This window comes from Dermacentor silvarum, chromosome 7 (assembly GCF_013339745.2).
Source record: "Dermacentor silvarum isolate Dsil-2018 chromosome 7, BIME_Dsil_1.4, whole genome shotgun sequence".
In the NCBI taxonomy this organism is placed as follows: domain Eukaryota; kingdom Metazoa; phylum Arthropoda; class Arachnida; order Ixodida; family Ixodidae; genus Dermacentor; species Dermacentor silvarum.
The window spans coordinates 122,815,769-122,834,236 of record NC_051160.1 but is presented as its reverse complement, the minus strand read 5'-3'; the positions used below and the strand labels follow the sequence as shown (position 1 = coordinate 122,834,236).

The 18,468-nt window shown below is 47.6% G+C and overlaps 1 protein-coding gene across 4 annotated transcripts in view; it reads left to right on the top strand.

Moving 5' to 3' along the window:
- LOC119459139 (peroxidasin homolog) overlaps positions 1-17,499 on the top strand; it is a 132,933-nt gene extending 115,434 nt beyond the window's left edge. For all 4 annotated transcript variants that reach the window (XM_049671175.1, XM_049671174.1, XM_049671177.1 and 1 more), the window contains 2 exons: positions 9,647-9,752; positions 17,213-17,499. The gene's annotated coding sequence lies outside the window, so the exon portion shown is untranslated. The remainder of the gene's footprint in view (positions 1-9,646; positions 9,753-17,212) is intronic.
- The last annotated feature ends 969 nt before the right edge of the window (positions 17,500-18,468 follow it).

The window sequence follows — 18,468 nt, the reverse complement described above, 5'->3', positions numbered from 1 at the left end:
CACATCTCTTCTATGGATGAGTGTGCCGTTTATGCATTCGTCATCGACGCTTCTTTGGCCTCCGCCCTTTCCTCTTCCTCGCACAATCTCGTTGACGGTGATATTATGGTCAGACGTTGCCGTCTGACCTCCTTCCTGCACAGACAGCCGATATTCGGCACATATAGAACTCCTACCACGACATATTTGACTTTAAGCACAGTCCTTTCGGATAGACATCTGTGGTCACTGATAAGATCAATACTGTGGACGCCAGCCTAATCAGACGACGTCCTTATCGCGTGTCCTACGCCGAGCGAGAAGTGATACAGCGTGAAATCGACAAGATGCTCACCAAGGAACGCATTGAACCATCATGCAGTCCATCGTTGTGCTAGTCAAGAAGAAAGATTGCAGCTGGCGCTTCTGGGTAGACTACCGCCACCTAAACAAACTAACGCGCAAGGACGTCTACCCTCTGCCGCGGATCGATGACGCTCTCGACTGTCTAAACGGCTCTGCCTACTTCTCTTCTATCGACCTGAGGTCAATGATACTGGCAGAGATCCGTCGATGATCATGACCGTGAAAAGACCGCATTTGTTACGCCCGATGGTTCTTAACAGTTCAGGGTAATGCCCTTGGGAATGTAATGCCCCCGCCACATTTGAAGGGATGATGGACTCCCTCCTCCGCAGATACAAATGGTCAACATGCCTCTATTAACTTGACGATGTCATCGTGTTCTCACCGACATTTGAAAGCCACCTTAGCCGCTTGTCGGCACTTCTTGAACTTTTAGCCGAGCAAGCCTTCAGCTCAACTCTGCCTAATGCCGTTTTGGCCGCCGCGAAATCACTGTGCTTGGCCACCTTGTGAGTGCTGAAGGCGTGCAACCTGCCGCAGAAATAATTTGCGTGGTCGAAGTCTTTCCTATGCCACGTTCTACTAAAGACGTACGGCGCTTTGGCTGCTTGTGCTCCTATTTTCGACGTTTTGTCACGAACTTCGCCGACGTTGCCCATCCACTCATGCAACTCTTGAAGAAGGAAACGTAATTTTCTTGGGGTCCTGAACAGGCCACTGCGTTTCACACACTCACGACTTTACGTACGTCACTACCCATCTTGGCCCATTTTGACCCGTCAGCCCCTACTGAACTTCGCACCGACGCCAGTGGACATGGCATCGGCGCTGTTCTTGCCCAGCAGCAACAAGGACGCGATCGCGTCATCGCCTATGCCAGTCGCCTTCTTTCCTCTTCAGGATGCAAATTTTTGATCACTGAGCGTGAGTGCTTCGCGCTAATTGGGTCGTCGGAAAGTTTCGACCATACTTGTTCGGCCAGCACCTTTTCGGTCATCACAGACCACCATGCGCTTTGCTGGTTTTCTTTCCTCAAGGATCAGACTGGACGACTTGGTCGCGCTGGGCACTGAAACTGAAAGAATACAGCTTTGACGTCACTTAGAATTCTGGCAGACTGCACCAGGATGCGGGCTGCCCATCCCGTCATCCAATGGATCCTCCCGACTTTTGTCAGCGCACGATTCGGACGCCTGTGTCTTCGCGATATCCGATTTATCCGACATACGCAGGGAACAGCTCAGTGATGCCAATTTGCGGTCAATTATCCACTGTCTACGCTCTCATCACTGTGCCCCGTCCCTACAATTATTCGTGTTTCGTGACGGCATCTTATACAGACGCAACACCACCTCCGATGGCCCAGAGCTTCTACTGGTTGTTCCCGAATCACTGTGTTCCCCTGTCCTCGAACAGCTTCATCATGCCCCAACCGCTGGACATCTCGGAGCAACTCGCACCTACGATCGCGTTCGGCGTCGGTTCTTCTGGCCAGGCCTCCACCACTCTGTGCGCCGATACATGGCTTCTTGCGGGCCTTGCCAGCGCCACAAGCATCCATCCTTGTCGCCAGCCGGTCCTCTTCAGCCCATCGACATTCCCGGTGTCCCGTTCGACCTTGTCGGCCTTGATCCCATCAAGCCTTTCCCAACATCTCTGACTGAGAACAAGTGGATTGCCGTAGCTACGGGCTACGCGACACGATACACTATTGCCACGTGTCTAGCACGGCGATGACGACGACATAAGACACATCGGCACTTATGAAAAACATAGCAAGAAGAAGAAAAAGCAGTGACTAGCGCGCGGTATGACGCAAACGGGTAAATATACCGCCAGACACCGCATCGGTGATTCCAGCTCTGTTGCCACGTTCGTTATTCTCCCCGAGTGCTGCAAAGAACTCATCTTGGGGATGGATTTTCTGCGGGATTTATGGAGCTATTATAAACATCCCGGAGCGTTTGGTCACATTTTCAATTAACCCAGATGTAGACTGCCACTGTGATAGACAGCACGGGCGTTTGCGACTAGCCGAGGACGTGACGATGCCGCCGCGAACCTGCTGGCTTGTCTCTGTTTCTACCGAGAGGCCTTACCACGGTGATGTGATAGCGGAACAAATCAACGTATTATTGCTCACACAAGGCGTTTCGATTGCACGGGGCATTCAGGCTTTACATTGTGGGCATGCAGCAGTGCTACTTACGAACTTTAGCAACGAACGCCGCCACGTCCAGAAAGCCACTGCAGTTGCGTTCTGTGATGACATAGTACAAGTAAAGGACTGCTTCGCTGCGCACGACCAACCAAGGAACGAGTGATAAGACCATTCCGGCCCCGACAACATTGTCCGTCGACGTTTGCTCGGCCCTGTTGCCCGCTAAGAGGCAGCGCCTACTAGAACTAATACAGCAGTTTGAGGATTGCTTTTCGTGTACGACCAAGGTCAAGCAAACACCACTCACCAAACATCGGATGATTACGGACGATGCCACTAGACCGATTCGACAGAAGCCCTACCGTGTGGCCCCGAAGTAACGCGAAGAAATACAAAAGCACGTGAAGAAAATGCTCGAGGATGATGTGATACAGCCTTCCAAGAGTCCGTGGGCGTCCCCTGTGGTGTTGGTCAAGAAAAAAGACGGCAGCTTACGTTTCTCTATTGACTACCGCAAGTTAAATCAGGTAACAAAGAAACACGTCTATCCGTTTCCACGCATCGACGATTCACTCGACAGGTTGCGCCACGCACGCTATTTTTCCTTCATGGACCTACGCAGCGGATATTGGCAAATAGAAGTCGATGAGCGAGATCGGGAGAAAACTGCCTTCGTGATGCGCGACGGTCTCTACGAATTTAAGGTGCTACCTTTCGGTTTGTGTACAGCGCCAGCCACTTTTCAGCGCCTAATGGACACCGTACTTTCAGGTCTAAAGTGGCAAACGTGCTTGGTATACCTCGATGATGTGATCGTTTTTTCGGCTACATTAAAAAAGCATCTAACCTGGCTACAGGCTGTTCTACAAGCCGTACGCTCTGCAGGCCTCACGTTAAAGGCCTCAACAGGCCTCACTTTTCACGTATTGCCTCACCGTTGACGCGACTAACACGAGAAGATGTTCCCTTTGTTTGGGGCGAACGCGAGCAAATGGCATTTAACGAATTACGTCAGTGTCTCAAATGCCCCCAGTTCTGGCACACTTTCTGGCACACTTCATACTGACGCGAGAAATGTAGGTCTGGGTGCCGTGCTGGTGCAATGGCAAGACGGCTCCGAGAAAGCGATAGCCTACGCCAGCAGAACGTTTTCGCGCTCAGAAGAAAACTATTCAACTACGGAGAAAGAATGCCTCGCCGTTGTGTGCGCGGTTATAAGATTTCGACCTTATTTATACGGACGCTCATTCACTGTTTTCAGTGACCACCATTCTCTGTGTTGGCTGACTAATTTAAAAGACCCCTGCGGTCGATTGGCGCACTGGAGCTTCAGGCTTCAGGAGTTCAACATGTCCGTCGTATACAGGTCAGGGAAAAAGCATACCGACGCCGACTGCCTCGTTCGGTCACCTATAAAGCCTTCTGTCACCGAGGATCCGGACACAGACGGTGCATCTTGGGAGTCGTCGATACATTTACCATTTCCCTGCAGCAGCGCGACGACCCAGAACTGCTTCCGCTTATTGATTTCTTGGAAGGCCGGGGCAAAGACGTGCCTCGCCTGTTTGGACGCAGTCTGGCGTCATTTTGTTTGATGGACAATGTTCTCTATAAGAAGAACTTCTCTCCGACGGGCAGCACCTACTTACTGGTCATGCCTGCTTCGCTTCGCAATGAAGTTCTCACAGCGTGTCGTGATGAGGCCACCTCAGGTCATCTGGGCTCCACACGAAGATTGTCCCGACTGCGGCGGAAGTATTATTGGCCGAAGCTTCCAGCCGATGTTAAACATCATGTGCGCACTTGTCCTGACTGCCAAAGACGCAAAGCACCATCCGACAAGCCAGCTGGTCTCCTACATCCTGTAGAGGTACCGGGAACACCCTTTGCCAAAATTGGCATGGATTTTCTAGGACTATTCCCAACTTCAACTACAGGGAACAGGTGGATTATTGTCGCCACTGACTACCTCACTCGTTATGCGGAGACAAAAGCTACCCAGCGCGGAACAGCAGCTGAAGCAGCTCGATTTTTCGTCGAAAACGTCGTTTTTAGGCAGGGTGCCCAAGCGGTTGTAATTACTGACAGAGGCCCCGCGTTCACGGCCAAACTTTTAGAAGCAGTTCTCAAACTCAGCGGCACAGCCCACCGGAAAACGGCAGCCTATCATCCCCAGACGAATGGACTAACGGAGCGTTTGAACAAGACACTCGCAGACATGGTTTGCATGTATGTCGACGTGGACCATAAGAACTGGAACGAGATTTTGCCTTATGTAACCTTCGCATATAACACCGCTCAACAGGAAACGACTCGCATGACACCATTCAGCTTGGTACACGGTCGCGAAGCCACGACAACTTTGGATGCAATGCTGCCCCATGAGTGCGACGATATCCGTGCAGATGCTGAAGAATTTCGTCAACGTGCCGAAGAAGCCAGACAGCTTGCACGTGTACGCATCCACCACCAGCAAGACCAGGACGCAATGCGGTACAATCGTCAGCACAAATTTGTCGCCTACACACCCGGCGAGAGAGTGTGAGTTTGGATACCCATTCGGCGTAGGGGACTTCCTGAAAAACTACTAAGGCGACATTTTGGCCCAAACATACTTATCCGACGACTGAACGACGTGAATTACGACGTCATGCCCGATGGTGAAGCTTGTTCGCGGAGCCGCCACCAACCCCCCGAAGTGGTGCATGTGGTGCGCATGAAGCCGTACTTTTCCAAGTGACTCGCGTTTTAGTGTCTCGTACATGCATACAGTGAAGTTGCGCATCGGGACGATGCTTCCCTTTGGAGGGAGGCAAATGCCACGTGTCTAGCGCGGCGATGACGACGACATAAGACACATCGGCACTTATGAAAAACATAGCAAGAAGAAGAAGCAGTGAGTAGCGCGCGGTATTTTAAAAACCGTCCCTTCTTGCCTCTGCCGACAAGTGCGTTTTCTTTGTCCCTCGAGTTTTCGACGTCGTGACACTATCACGCGAGCACTACCGACAAGCTGTGCCACTGACGTTGAGGAATTCCTACTTTACGACGTTATTCTTCACCACGGCGCTCCTCGACTGCTGCTGACCGACCGCGGTCTCTCATTTCTGTCCTAAATTCGTCGACAACATTCTTCGTTCATGCTCCATACGTAACAAGCTAACCACTGCCTACTATCCGCAATACAATGGGCTTACCGAGCGCCTCAACCGCACACTGACCACAATGCTCTCCATGTACGTTTCCTCAGACCACCGTGATTGGGACAGCACCTTGCCTTATGTGACATTTGCGTACAACTCGTCACGCCATGACACCGCTGGCTTTTCCCCCTTTTATCTTTTGTTTCGCCGCCATCCCACATTGCCCTTCGAGACTCTTTTACCATCACCTGTGCACCCTGTTACAGACTACGCCCGCGATGCAGCTTCTCGGGCTGCAATGGCTCGCCAGATTGCAATGGCTCGCCAGGTTGCGAGGGATCGTCTTTATGCCTCCCAGCTGTCCCAGAAGGCCCGCTACTATAGCCATAACAGTGTCGTTAATTACTCTGCGAGCTCTTTGGTCCTCCTCTGGACGCCTTGCCGCCACGTTGGCTTGTCGTGAAAGCTTCTTTCCCACAAGGTCCTACGCCAGATCACTGACGTCACGTACGAGATCGCTCGATTGTACAGTCCATCATCTGCCGCGTCCGTCACTGATATCGTGCACGTCTCCCGACTTAAGCCTTATGTTGCCGGACCCGATCCTACTGCTCCTTAAGCGCCGAGATGGTGCTCTCGACGGCGGAAGTTCTATGTTACGCGCTATACCCGCGCATTGAAGCACACATCCTGCCGAGCATGAAAGAATGAGCCAGAAAGATGGTGCAGATGACGATCGGAGTAACGCTCGTGTTGTTCTGCCATCTTACCTGCAGCCGTCTCTCTGTATATGTTTTGTAAATGTAATTTCCTATCCCTTTTGACTACTCTCATCCCCGCGGTAATATCAGCAGAATGTGTACATTTAAGATAACGAATATGCGGGTGAAAATGCTGACGATCAAGTCAGTAGCCCACCTCACGTGGTCGTTTGCGTTGCTGTGGATGTAACGCGTTGACGATATTTTAGAGCTCGTCAGTTAACATGATACCGAAATGATGAGAATAGCAAATATAAAAAAACAAGCAACAACGTTTATTATAGGTGCCATGGTCCTCTTCGCAATTCGAAAACATTAAAAAAGGCTCTATGCAGTTAAATCTCGCCAACGGCTTTGACAGCTAATATACCCACAAGAATAGTATATTTAACGAAACGAAGTTCTTTAGGTTGCTTCCAAAGCTCTAATTCAATTCGCGGTTTTTCACTATCTGTAGCTATTTATATCGGAGAACTTCTAGCCAGTTAAGCCACGCTTGTTCCATTGTAGCAGTAGAAAATCTTCTCCTTCCTCTGTCGATCCAGCGCTGAACAACTGCGCGTTTATAGGTGCGAAAAGTTTATTACAAGTGCCAAACAAAATTTGAAAGAAATTATAGGTATAAAACATTTGTCGACGTAGGATATGCGAGAGGGCGGAATCGTTAGTACATAATGTGCAACTCCGGGCCCGCATTTAAAAAAATATGCAGGAATCATCAGCCATAATTGTCAGTTCAAGTGAACAGCCCAACGCTTCTAGAAAGCTATTCGCTTTATTAAAAGAAGTATGCGTTTGAACGCGCATATGTCTAGCAGTGAGGATATTTAGGTAGCGTATGTTATTTCATTGCGTGGTTCTGCAAAAAACACAGCCGTCAAAACAAAAATTGGCAGCGATCTTATAGGTAGCTATACATAGAAGCTTATTAGTAATGTTTTTGTTGTTGGCAATGCCTCGATCGGCCATCGTCGAAGGTGACTGCACGATAACTGTTAACTTCCACGAAAATGTTAATTTCATACCAAATGTTGCAGGTTATGTTTTCTGCGGAGTTCTTTCTTGTGATGATGCTGGAAGGAGTCCTCGCAAACGTATCGTTAAGGAGTTTAAACGCAATAGCGTTAAGGGCCCCGTGTCGCAGAAAATCCGGCGTCCTCCAGTACTGATGGTGCTTCGCTGTACTTTGGTTCTAGGCAAGAGGGGAATGTTGAAAACCAAGCAATTCTAAATATTGGACACGCGCGTGCCTCGGGGCAATTAATAAAGCAATTAATAAAACAATTTAAAAGGTCCTAGGGCCTTCACTTTTTAATATAAGACGGCTTAGATTGCTCCTGTCAAAATGTCTTCTCAGCAATGCATTTGTGTTTAAAAGTGAAGCCGACTTGAAGGGGATTATTGTAAGCTTGGTCTTTGTAAGCTGGCTTTCCCACGTGGTGTGCTGCAGTGAAGCCTACTCGTAAAGAAAAATGTGATGCGAACGGAGTCCGATAACGCTATGTGATGCGAACGGAGTCCGATAACGCTATCACGTTCCACTCTTAAAGCCTAAGCTTAATTAAGCGTCCTTCAATTATTTTTTATGTATACGTGCCGTTCACCAAGCCGTTGATGGTCAGGAAAATCATTTTGAAAATGGTTAAGAAAACTCCAGAAACGCCCACTGCTTAAATCACTTTCTTTAAATTTCATAGCGATAGTTTACCCTTGAAACTATGGCTTCAAAATAATTTTGTAGCTCTTTGCCTGTTGAGGAAATGGGGATAAGCGAACCTTGTGGCGTGTTTCTTCTGTGCTCGTCCGAACGTATTGCACTGATGAGTAAGTACCACGTTGTGCTCGAACCACAACCGGTCACACGCACTGCAGCTGGCGCTCTGAAGTTACGGTTGAGAAACTCGCGTTGAAACCTGGCCTTCGCACCGGGGAAGTTGGCGCTAGAGGTGCCGAGGCGTGCACCACCGTTGCCGTGTTCCTGGAGGGCTAGACGACGCTTACGTTTTGCCTCAACATCGCGCTCCCTCAACTAGGGGTCCGTCAACTAGGGGCGTTTCGCCTGGGCTTCGGAAGCTCTCACGCTAGAATCGGCGTGTCGACGACGAGCCCTTTCTCGAGCGCGTTCATTCTCAATGGATTTCCATGAAATTTCTTCAAAATTAAATATACTCGTTATGTAAGACAATTAATGGCTCATACCCCCTTAAACAATGACTTATACCTCGTAAACGCGGCCTCCCCATTACGACGACGGAGGAGAAGTGAAATTCATCGCTGGAATGATGAGCGGCAACGCAGCCAGCTATTGAAGACCACGACGACGACGAACGCGGGAGCAGTGGCACGAGCGCGTTTCGAACGCGTTCCGAGCGCGAGCACGAGCCGCTTGCTTTACCGTGACGACGACGACAGGAGGCGCCGGCAGTCCGAGCGCAAAAGGTGCTTCGCGCCTAGATCTATATACGTTGCCAGGGCAGCTGAGTACCTCCTAACCAAGAAAAATATACGTTAGGAAACATGCTTTCTCTTACGATATACTCCAGTTGATAATATGGAACAAGGTTCCTACCAATAAAACACAGGAGATATTACACATGATTTCATAGTGATTACAGTCGTTAGGGTTTCTAGAAAAGCCGAAGACAGCCTCGCAATACAGAAAATCTTCGATCTGTGTGAGATAAAATCATTATCAATGTTGCATGAACCTTAGAGAGGCGCTTAGAATTAAGTCTAAACCACATCATTTGGCACCTAGGTTTGTCGTGTTGATATATTTGAAGAAATACTTAGCATGTTTGAAGCAGAGTGTGACTTAATTAGTCTATATATTTGAAGTTTCTGTGTTAATTGGACAAGTCAGGAAGAAATAGGTGGAATGGCTAAGATGTAAAATTTTTTTACTGGGAATCCTTTGTGTACGGAGTTGCACTCTTCAAGCGAGATCGTGAGTTTTTTATTCTTCTCTGCCTAATACTTCCAAAGGTAACCATGTAATCTTCACTAACCATGCGAATAGAAAGAATAAAAAATCGTTGGATTTGAGTCATGCTGGGTAGAAACGTGCCCTTAGAAGGAACATTTTACAATGCAGCGACATATTTTGAAAACCTTCGCTAAAATTAGTTGGAACGCCATGTGTGTGGTACATTTGCGTACGTTTGCACAGCACGCAAAACGCTTAATGTCTTGGTTCTGCATTTTTTCTTTGCTTTTTATGTGTGTGACATGAATAGCCCAGCTACAGTCCATTCGAAATATCACATTGGCCTCAGTATTCTGCAAGAACATAAAAGGGCTGGCGTGTATTCAAAAAAATGTCTTCCTTCTCCCGGGCAACAGGTGAGTAAATAAAGAGTTGCGATACTCTGCTCGTTTCCTTGAATAAGGTTGATCTTGTAGTTGAAGCAAGAATATGACACCATGGACTGAAAACATGCCCTCTTCTTAAAAAGAAGAGCGCAGGTATTCTTAAAAAGAAGAGAGCCTCACAGAATAATATGAACCAACTAGCCAACCAACAAGTATTGAAAAGTTGGTCATATTCAAGGTCGCTCAAGGCAAGCTTGCAGTTCCGTTTGCTGCTGTTAAAATTTGCACTAGCACCCTCTGTTTGGCATACAAGGGTGAAGGCATAGGCACGTTGGTTATTCATAATTAAAACCACGTACAACGCGACGGACGAGGCCTAAGAGAGACGACACATCAGCGCAGTGTGCGTCGTCTCTCTTAGTCCTCGTCCTTCGCTCTGTACGTGGATTTAACTGTTTCGCAAGCTTTGAGGATACACTTACCGGCTGTCATGCCGTGATGCATTGCCGTTGCTTCGCAAGGGCAGTGACGTGTTAAGTAAGATGACGGCGGAGCCTGTGAACGCCGTTATTGAACAACGGATTGTAATGAACTTCCTTACGAACAAAGGCGTAAAAGCGACTGAAATTCCCGCCGGACTTCAAGCGGAGCATGGTGACAAAGACCAGACGGCAATCCGCAGCACAGTAATTGAGGGGTGCAAACCGTCTCGAAACGACTAGACAATGGAAAGCAATAACCGACGATGTGAAACTCAATGCGACAATTTTTGTCGATGAGTGCAGCATCTTTTATGTTGATTGCCTCCCCACTGTTGAGACTATCAACCGCAAGTACCACTGTCAAGTTCTCTTATGTGTGCACCTCGAACTGCGGAAGAAACGGTCTAACTTTATAACTACGGGCCTTCTCTTAAACCATGACAATGCGCACCAAAATGCAGCGCAACGCACAATGTATATTTTTTGCGGGATCTAGGTTCGGAGGTTGGGCCGCATTCGCCATCAAATCTCAACCGTGCTCCAAGCGACTGTTATTTGTTTTGGATGCTAAAAAACTCCGCAGAGGCCAATGGAGTTTCAGCGGAGACAATGAGGTCAAGCAGGTTGTCTGTTCAAGGTTGCGAAGCAAGGAGATATCCTTTCATACTGTTTGCCTCCATACAGTGCTGAAAACCTAGGATAAGTGCATAATCAATGATACCACTTTCAGGTGTCTAAACATGTTTGGCGATCTTGAAACATAATAATGTGGTGTTTGACTTATGCACGTTCCCTCCGTATTTTTGGCTTCAAACAAGCAAAACGCCCCACAACTGCCATTTTGGTGAACTTCAATGTGAGTGACATAAGCGCGTCAAAATGTATGGCGTATACACTGATAGTTGGGATTTGTACTCATCAGTACTATGAATTCATAAATACAGTTATATAAAACCTAAGCGTCTACCAGAATCCTATATAGTTGATATAGAGAGAGACTTATCAGCTTGTGCTAATAAGGAGGAGGAGGCCGGGCTGCCAGCGTTATGGACCGGGTGAACGTAGACACTTAAGTCCAGTGAGGTCGTGCGGGGGCCCGGGAGCCTGCGTGCTCCAAACTCCTCGGTCTCTAGAGTAAAGTTTTTATGATGATGATGACGGAGAAAGAGAGATAATGCAAAGATGTTAACCAGAAATGCGTCTACCCTACACTAGGGAAAGAGAAAGAGGGAACAGAAAGATAAGAGAGAGAGAGAGAGAGCAGGGGAAAAGACGCGGTGAGCTCGCGAACGCTTCTGGAGGACAAGCATCTCTAAGTCATCCATTATTATGTGAGCATCACATATTTAATACTATGTTGCATCGCTCAAGAAGGCATCTGTTGAATGGCTCTCCGGACTATGCTAAAGACCATTTACGCTAATGTTTTCGAGAGGTGCACTTTGCTTTATTTGTTGCATACAATTTTACCGCTGGGGTATCCGCTATTTGGCTATTTTTGTTGCTGACGCTCAACCTCGACGCCAAAAATAAATGAAGTAGACTTCAACGGACTTTTGTCAACCACCTTCTTTGTACTTTATCTAAACAAATCGACGAGTCATTAGTTCGGGAGGCGGATACGTCTATTTGAGGTGTATAGACAATCGCTGCCTTAACTAAACACATGAGGGCAGCAGCAATGCCTCTCACGAAGATTTTCAGTTGTGCCTATCCTACGTCGTTCTAATCTGTCCAATTCCTGCACTTTTTGCGTCCTCCACCGACCGTAGAATCCATTTCACCACCGAGTTGCATTTATTTGGCACCACCAGTGGTACTTTAACATTCGAACCCTTATCGGCTCTATGGAATGCATGTAATTTAACACTTGCATGCGATGCGTGTAATGTCATTTGCAACTGCTTGACTCAATATTTCTGCTTTTTAACCACTAAATTCCATAACTTGTTCTTTCACAACCATTGGATTAGGATCCACAGCTGCGTTTATGTAATATTGTGACTGGCATTCTTTGCCTACTTCAGCCGTTTTGAGCCTATCTATCTGTCTAGCATCTTACGTCTACCCAGTGGCCCAAGTTGTTTACCTCCTTGGGCGACAAGGTATGTGCTCTTGGTCACGATGCAATCATGGTGATGCCAATGTGGTCATTGCAGCGTCGTAATTTTACTGTCCTCATGCCTTCGTAGTCACGTCTTCTACTCCGACCCAGTCACCAACGTTATCCAACAGCTAGAGCCAGTAAGTATGCGCTAGTGGTCGTGATGCCATCGTGGCCGTTGCATCGCCATCGTTTCAGCTTTGCATTCTGACACTCGTCGTGCATTCGATGTCCCATCCGCTATAGTGATGTAGTCGTGATTGTTCAATTATCGTCATTCCAGCTTCGGGATCTGACTCTGGTCATGCTGTCATCATCCCGCCTTCTACTTCGACCCAGTGGTTCGCATGGCTTGGTGCACTCGCTCATGATGCCGTCGTGGTCATTGTGTCATCGTCATTCCAGCTTTGTTATGCGACTCTCGTTATACCGTCGTCAGCCCATGGTCTTCATACAGTCGTCGTCACGCTGTCGTTCTATCATCGTCATCACTTCGGTGACGTCATCCCATTGTGGTCATGCCGCACTCGTCATACCGCCTTCGTCGTTTCATCGATGTCAATCTTCCTTCTTCATTGTATTGCAATCATACTGCCGTCAGTGATTCGTGATTATGGCACCCTTATTTATGCCGCCATCGTCAGTTGCTCTGATGCCTCCATTGCCAGACCATCATCGTGATGATGTCGTGTCGTGCCATCACCGTCACCCTAATTACGTCATCCGGTTCGTCATACCATCGTCGTCAAGCCATCGTAGTTGTACAGGTTTCGTGATACATTTGAAACTTGACTTACAGTGCAAACATAAACAAAGTCACAGCAAGAGTGACGAAAGACAAGCGCTGACTTCAACACTGAGGGTTTGACGATAGATCCTTGCCTGCCTCAACCATTCGGAGAGCACGAGTTTACACACTCTTTTTCCATGCCCAGCGGACGGAGTGAATCCACCAAAGGCCACTAGAACCTCAGCGGGTAGCTGTCCATTTCGGCTTCGAATGCATCAAGTCAGGATGCGTGCCATGGCAAAGAGCGATAGTTGTCAAAGTGACAAGGATGGACGGATGAACACAGAGTTAGCGATGCCCGACTCTTGCTGTCCCTTTGTTACAGTTTGCAATGGAATACCAACTAGCCCGTTCCCAAACCCTGCTTCGTGATACAGTCATTCTCATTATACAGATGTCATCCTATTGTCCTCATGCAATTGTCTTGCCACTGTCGTCCCTTCATCGTCGTCATACAGTCATCGTGATGCATTTGTCGTCATACCGGTGCCGCCATGCCATCGTTGTCAGGCTGTCGTTTCACCATCCTCATCACTTCAGTACCGTCATGCCATCGTTGTCATACCACCTTCATCCATCCATCGTCATCATTCCTTAATCGTCATTCCGTCGTAATCATGCTGTCGTTATTCAATCGTGATTATGCCGTTGTTGTCAGGCTATCATCGTCATTGCGTAGTCGTCACACAGACGTTATCATGCATCCGTTGTCATACGGCCGTCGTCGTGCCGTATTGGTCGTGCGATCCTTATTCCCGCTTCTTCACCCGGTTGTCGTCATTTTGTCGTCGTCACATCATCGTCGTAATCTTATTGTCCTCATGTTGCCGTCATGCTGTCGTCGTTATACTATTGTCACGGAGATTCACAAGTACACGGGAGAGACGGAAATGTATATGACAATCGCGTTACAATCGCGTTACACCGGACCTTACAAGGTTTTATGGCAACTTAGTGACGTGAACTATGAAATAACCCCACTGAACAGTTATTCACCATCTACCCTGTCATCTCGTGACGTCGTGCACGTATCCCGACTGAAGCTGTAATTTTCCGTCGCCTCCTCGTGTAATTAGTCTGCGCCGAGACGGCGCTCAGCCCGCCGGGGCGGTTAGATGTTACGGGCCGCCTCCTTGCATTCAGGAAGAAGACGACGATCGCCGGGAAACGCTGCGCGCGTTCAGCCATCTTGGCCATCTCTGCCAACAGTCCCTGTATATAAATACTGTCCCTCTTTTGTCTATATGATGCCCCGTCACAATATTTACAGGCTGATGCTACCAGAGAATGGCTGACAGCATCTCACGCAGCATGTCCCGTCTTCTTTCTCTTCGCGTAGCACAGCGATCCTTTAACGGCAGGCTCATACGCAATGCCTCGTAACAATATCATAAAAAGGTAGGTAATGCACATTTAATTGCCGTCAGTCCGTCGTCAATATGCGTCTTTTTCGTTCCACCGATAACATTCCATCTTCCTCATTCCATCGTCACTTGCTTAAGCGTCATACAGTGGTCATCATGCCTCCATGCTCGTGAGCCACCTTGGCAAACGACTGCCATATCATAGTGGATCAATATCGTAGTATGTGGCATAAAACCGAATCAACGAAAGTCTCAGAATTAAAAAAACAACTTTAACTGGTTCAGCTATATGCCACATGCTATGAGGTTACCACTACAGGTGGGAAACAAACGGGAATTCAGGAGTACGGTCTTTCGATACTTAGCTCGACTGCTATTCGCATAACCGTCGGCAGGCATCGCAGGATGAGTTCTGCTGTAATTTTTTTTACAAATACTAACAGCTGCTTATAAATCTTTCGCTCGTTTGCACAGTGAGGAAAACTGGCTACTTATTAATCAAGCCACATGAACAAAGAAATAATCGAAAGTCATTAAGGCTCGCGCCAAGCTCAGTGGTATGCTAATATTGTAGCAATACAATGCTGTTTCAGTTTACTTGGGCCAACTATTTAAAAAATGTCACAGTTTCGCCCTAGGGCGAAGCAATGAATGCGATAGCAACACAGCAATGTCATACGAAGTAAGGTGAGCGGCTTTGGTAGCAATATGAATTGTAGTAAACATGAGCTGATTAAGTAAGCAGGTGTGCTGCGGCGTAAGTAGACCGACATAAAGAGAGACTCGATGACCACGAGAAGGCGCGTGTGAAACGGTGGTGTTGATGAGAAGCGCTTCCCGTGGGCAGCGCGTGCGAAGGGACACACCTGTAGCGCTGCACTGCCGATCCGGGCAGCATTGCATGTGTAGCGTGCGTTGGAAAATGTGGCCCGACTATTACTAACTGAATGATCAAGCGTGGTGTGAGCGCGCACGAACAAACACGAATAGATCACACTGAATGACTGCAGACAATGACTGTCAAAACGCTGGCAGCAAGCATACGCCGCAGCGGGCGAAGGTACGTGCGGTCTATCGCTTCAACGGAAACTGAGCGGCGAATGCACGGCGCATAAAGGTCAGAGCCGTGTGGAGATAAGAGACGGTGCAAGCGAGCGACGAGCGCGGTTGTTGGCAGAGTAAAAGTGCGCCCCCCCCCCCCCGCTCCCTCCGGCGCTGGCTTCCTGCTTACTTGCTTGCGCGTGGGAGATTGAGTGCGTTCGCTCTCCGTGATAGCGCGCGTCCCCGCACGCTTCCGCTCGGGCATACGGCGCGCAGCGCAGATTTTATCTATAGGGAACCTCACGGCGACGACGACGGCGACGGCGACGCCGACGGCAGAAATCCGGTTGAAGTGTCCATATAATTGCTATCGCAATAAAAACATAGGCGCTTCGCTTGTCGAATTTTCGCATTATTATTCTCAGCCGTATGAAGCGCGTCCTGATATTTTTTTGCGATCCGCCAAGCTCCGTAATTAACAAAGTTTGCTTAATTCACTTTTTAAGTAATAACTCTAGCGAAACATCTTTCTTACAAAAGCTTTATCGCTTGTTCAGAAATATCGAATTCTTTAATATGTGCTAAGATAACTGCCCTGTTTGATGGTCTCCCAGCCTTTTTTTTTAAAGTGCGCGAAATTTTAAAAATATCTCGTAACTGCCGGCTAATGCGCCGCGCTTTCAGTGCCCTGAAATGTTAGTTCAACGAATTAGCAAGGGCTGCTCCACGCCCAGAGATCCATTCAACACGCGAACACGCTGTCGGTGACTCTGATGGACGTTAATTGACAAAGAAGAACAACAAAAGTTCTTCAACGAAAAAGCTGCCGCCACGTCCGAATGCGATACGGGACCGAAGGCAGCATTTGACGCAGCGCAGGCATTTTTCCTTTTTTATTTTCGGACTAATAATGAAGAAATACGATGGAGGGGGAGACGGTGATAGTGTGAAGAAGGATGGAGTTAATAACTATAATCGTAGTAACTGACAGTCTGTTCAATCGACCCCAGTGCGCAGAGCAAACCTTGCTAATTCGTTGAACTTACATTTGAGGGCACGGAAAGTGCAGCGCGTTACCGGCAGCCACATGGTATTTTTGAAAATTTCGCGCACTTCAAAGAAAGGCCGGAAAAAGATTTAACAAGGCAGGTATCTCAGCGCAGATAAATAATTCAATGTTTCTGTAAAAGCACTACAACTTTTGCATTGAATATTTTTCGCTAAGATTAGTGTTTTAAAACTTAATTAGGTAATCTTTGTTAATTAACCAGCTTGGCAGATTCGAAAAAATATTATGACGTGCTCCATACGGCTAAGAACAATACTGCGAGAATTCGGCATGCACAGCGCCTACGTTTTTTTTTTAATACGTGGCCCAAGGTAGCTGAAACACGTTATATTTTTCGTATTCTCACGGCTAGCAAAACAGTGTTCCTCAACCTTCGGGCCCGCCTTCCTTTGTTCTTAGTCAAACAACCGGCTTAGTAGCAAACTCATCATGGCCTTTTCATTTCCAAAAAACTTATATTTTCTTTATTCGGAAGCCGGCATGAAAGAACACTGTTTTGACAGTCGCATGTAAAATATCTAATAGATGCGCTTTCAGCTGGGAAAGCTTGAACTGCTGCAGTAATAAAATCATCAATCCGTAATCCTTTAAATACCAAGGTACATCTTGCTAACCTGAGTTTGTTCTTACTTAATTACAGCAACACTCAAGTGGTCGAGTGCTCAGGAATACCAGATGTGGACTTGTCCTTGTGGAATAATTCTACTGAGGTTGATGCAGAAAACGAAGCAACAACAGCAAACACGAAATCTGCCTCATAAATGACATACTTCAAAACTTGTGTATAATCAACATACTTATCAATGACCAAGCGAGTTAGCAAATGCAAATATATTTCAAGGGTTTGAAGCAGTTTCATTGCGATGAAATGATATCCCCTAGGTTCATACACCTTTATAGGATGCAATAAAATTATTATGAAGACTGCATGAATTCCTGATTGAAAACATCACTTGAACATTGTGGAGCCTGCTAAAATGTGCAAACATGCATCAGTGGGCCGACTGAAAAATAACTCACACACTGATATATATATATAAATCGGCAGGCTCAGGAGCGTCTCCAATAAAATGCCAGAAACACTGTGCTATCTCGCATGTAATACTGCCTGTACACAAGAAGCTGAGTGAGTCGTCAAGCTGCTTAAACAGCTTTTATTCCTCGAAGCTCTTTGTACGCCAATGCAATAGTGCACTGGTTAGATTGCGGAGACTGTGTAATCACACATAGTAATTTCATGTGCCTTTCCTGAAACCAGTGCACGATATGTGTGTCCCCATGGGTGGTAATGGAGTATGCAACGCGAAAGACCCTACAAGAAGGAGAATCCTGATGATGATATCCCAAAACAGCTCAGGTGTAGCATGTGGACCTAACTTCTTCGCCTGGCCCTCCTAGTTTCGTGTTCGTAGGCGTAGTGGGGCCTTCCTATGCAGCGGGACGTCAAGGGAAAGCAGGATGAATTGTTATACAAGATAAAGGACATTTACAAATAAAAAATCACAGCATATCCACGAAGTGAATGATGATGAGTGGGCGAAGCACCGGGGGATCATTCGGGTAAACCACAGCTACGGACGAGAGATTAAGAGAGCGCGCGTCGGGAACGAGAGAGAAAATTACACCATCTTCCCGTAGGGGAACCCTGAGTAGTATGCGAAGCAGCCATGGGGTCGACTCAAGGTAGTTGTATCAGCTGTATAAACTTGGACATGCAGCAGCACCAGCAACGCGCAGACCTGTTGTCGACGCAGTCGGCGTTTTGCCCGCGTTCGCACCGAACCCGCGCAAAGTGGAACCGGGACCGGAAGTGGAACCGGAAGTGGAACCGGAAGTGGAACCGGAACGCCATCTAGTGAACACTTAATAAAACAACAGGTGGCTACGTACTACATC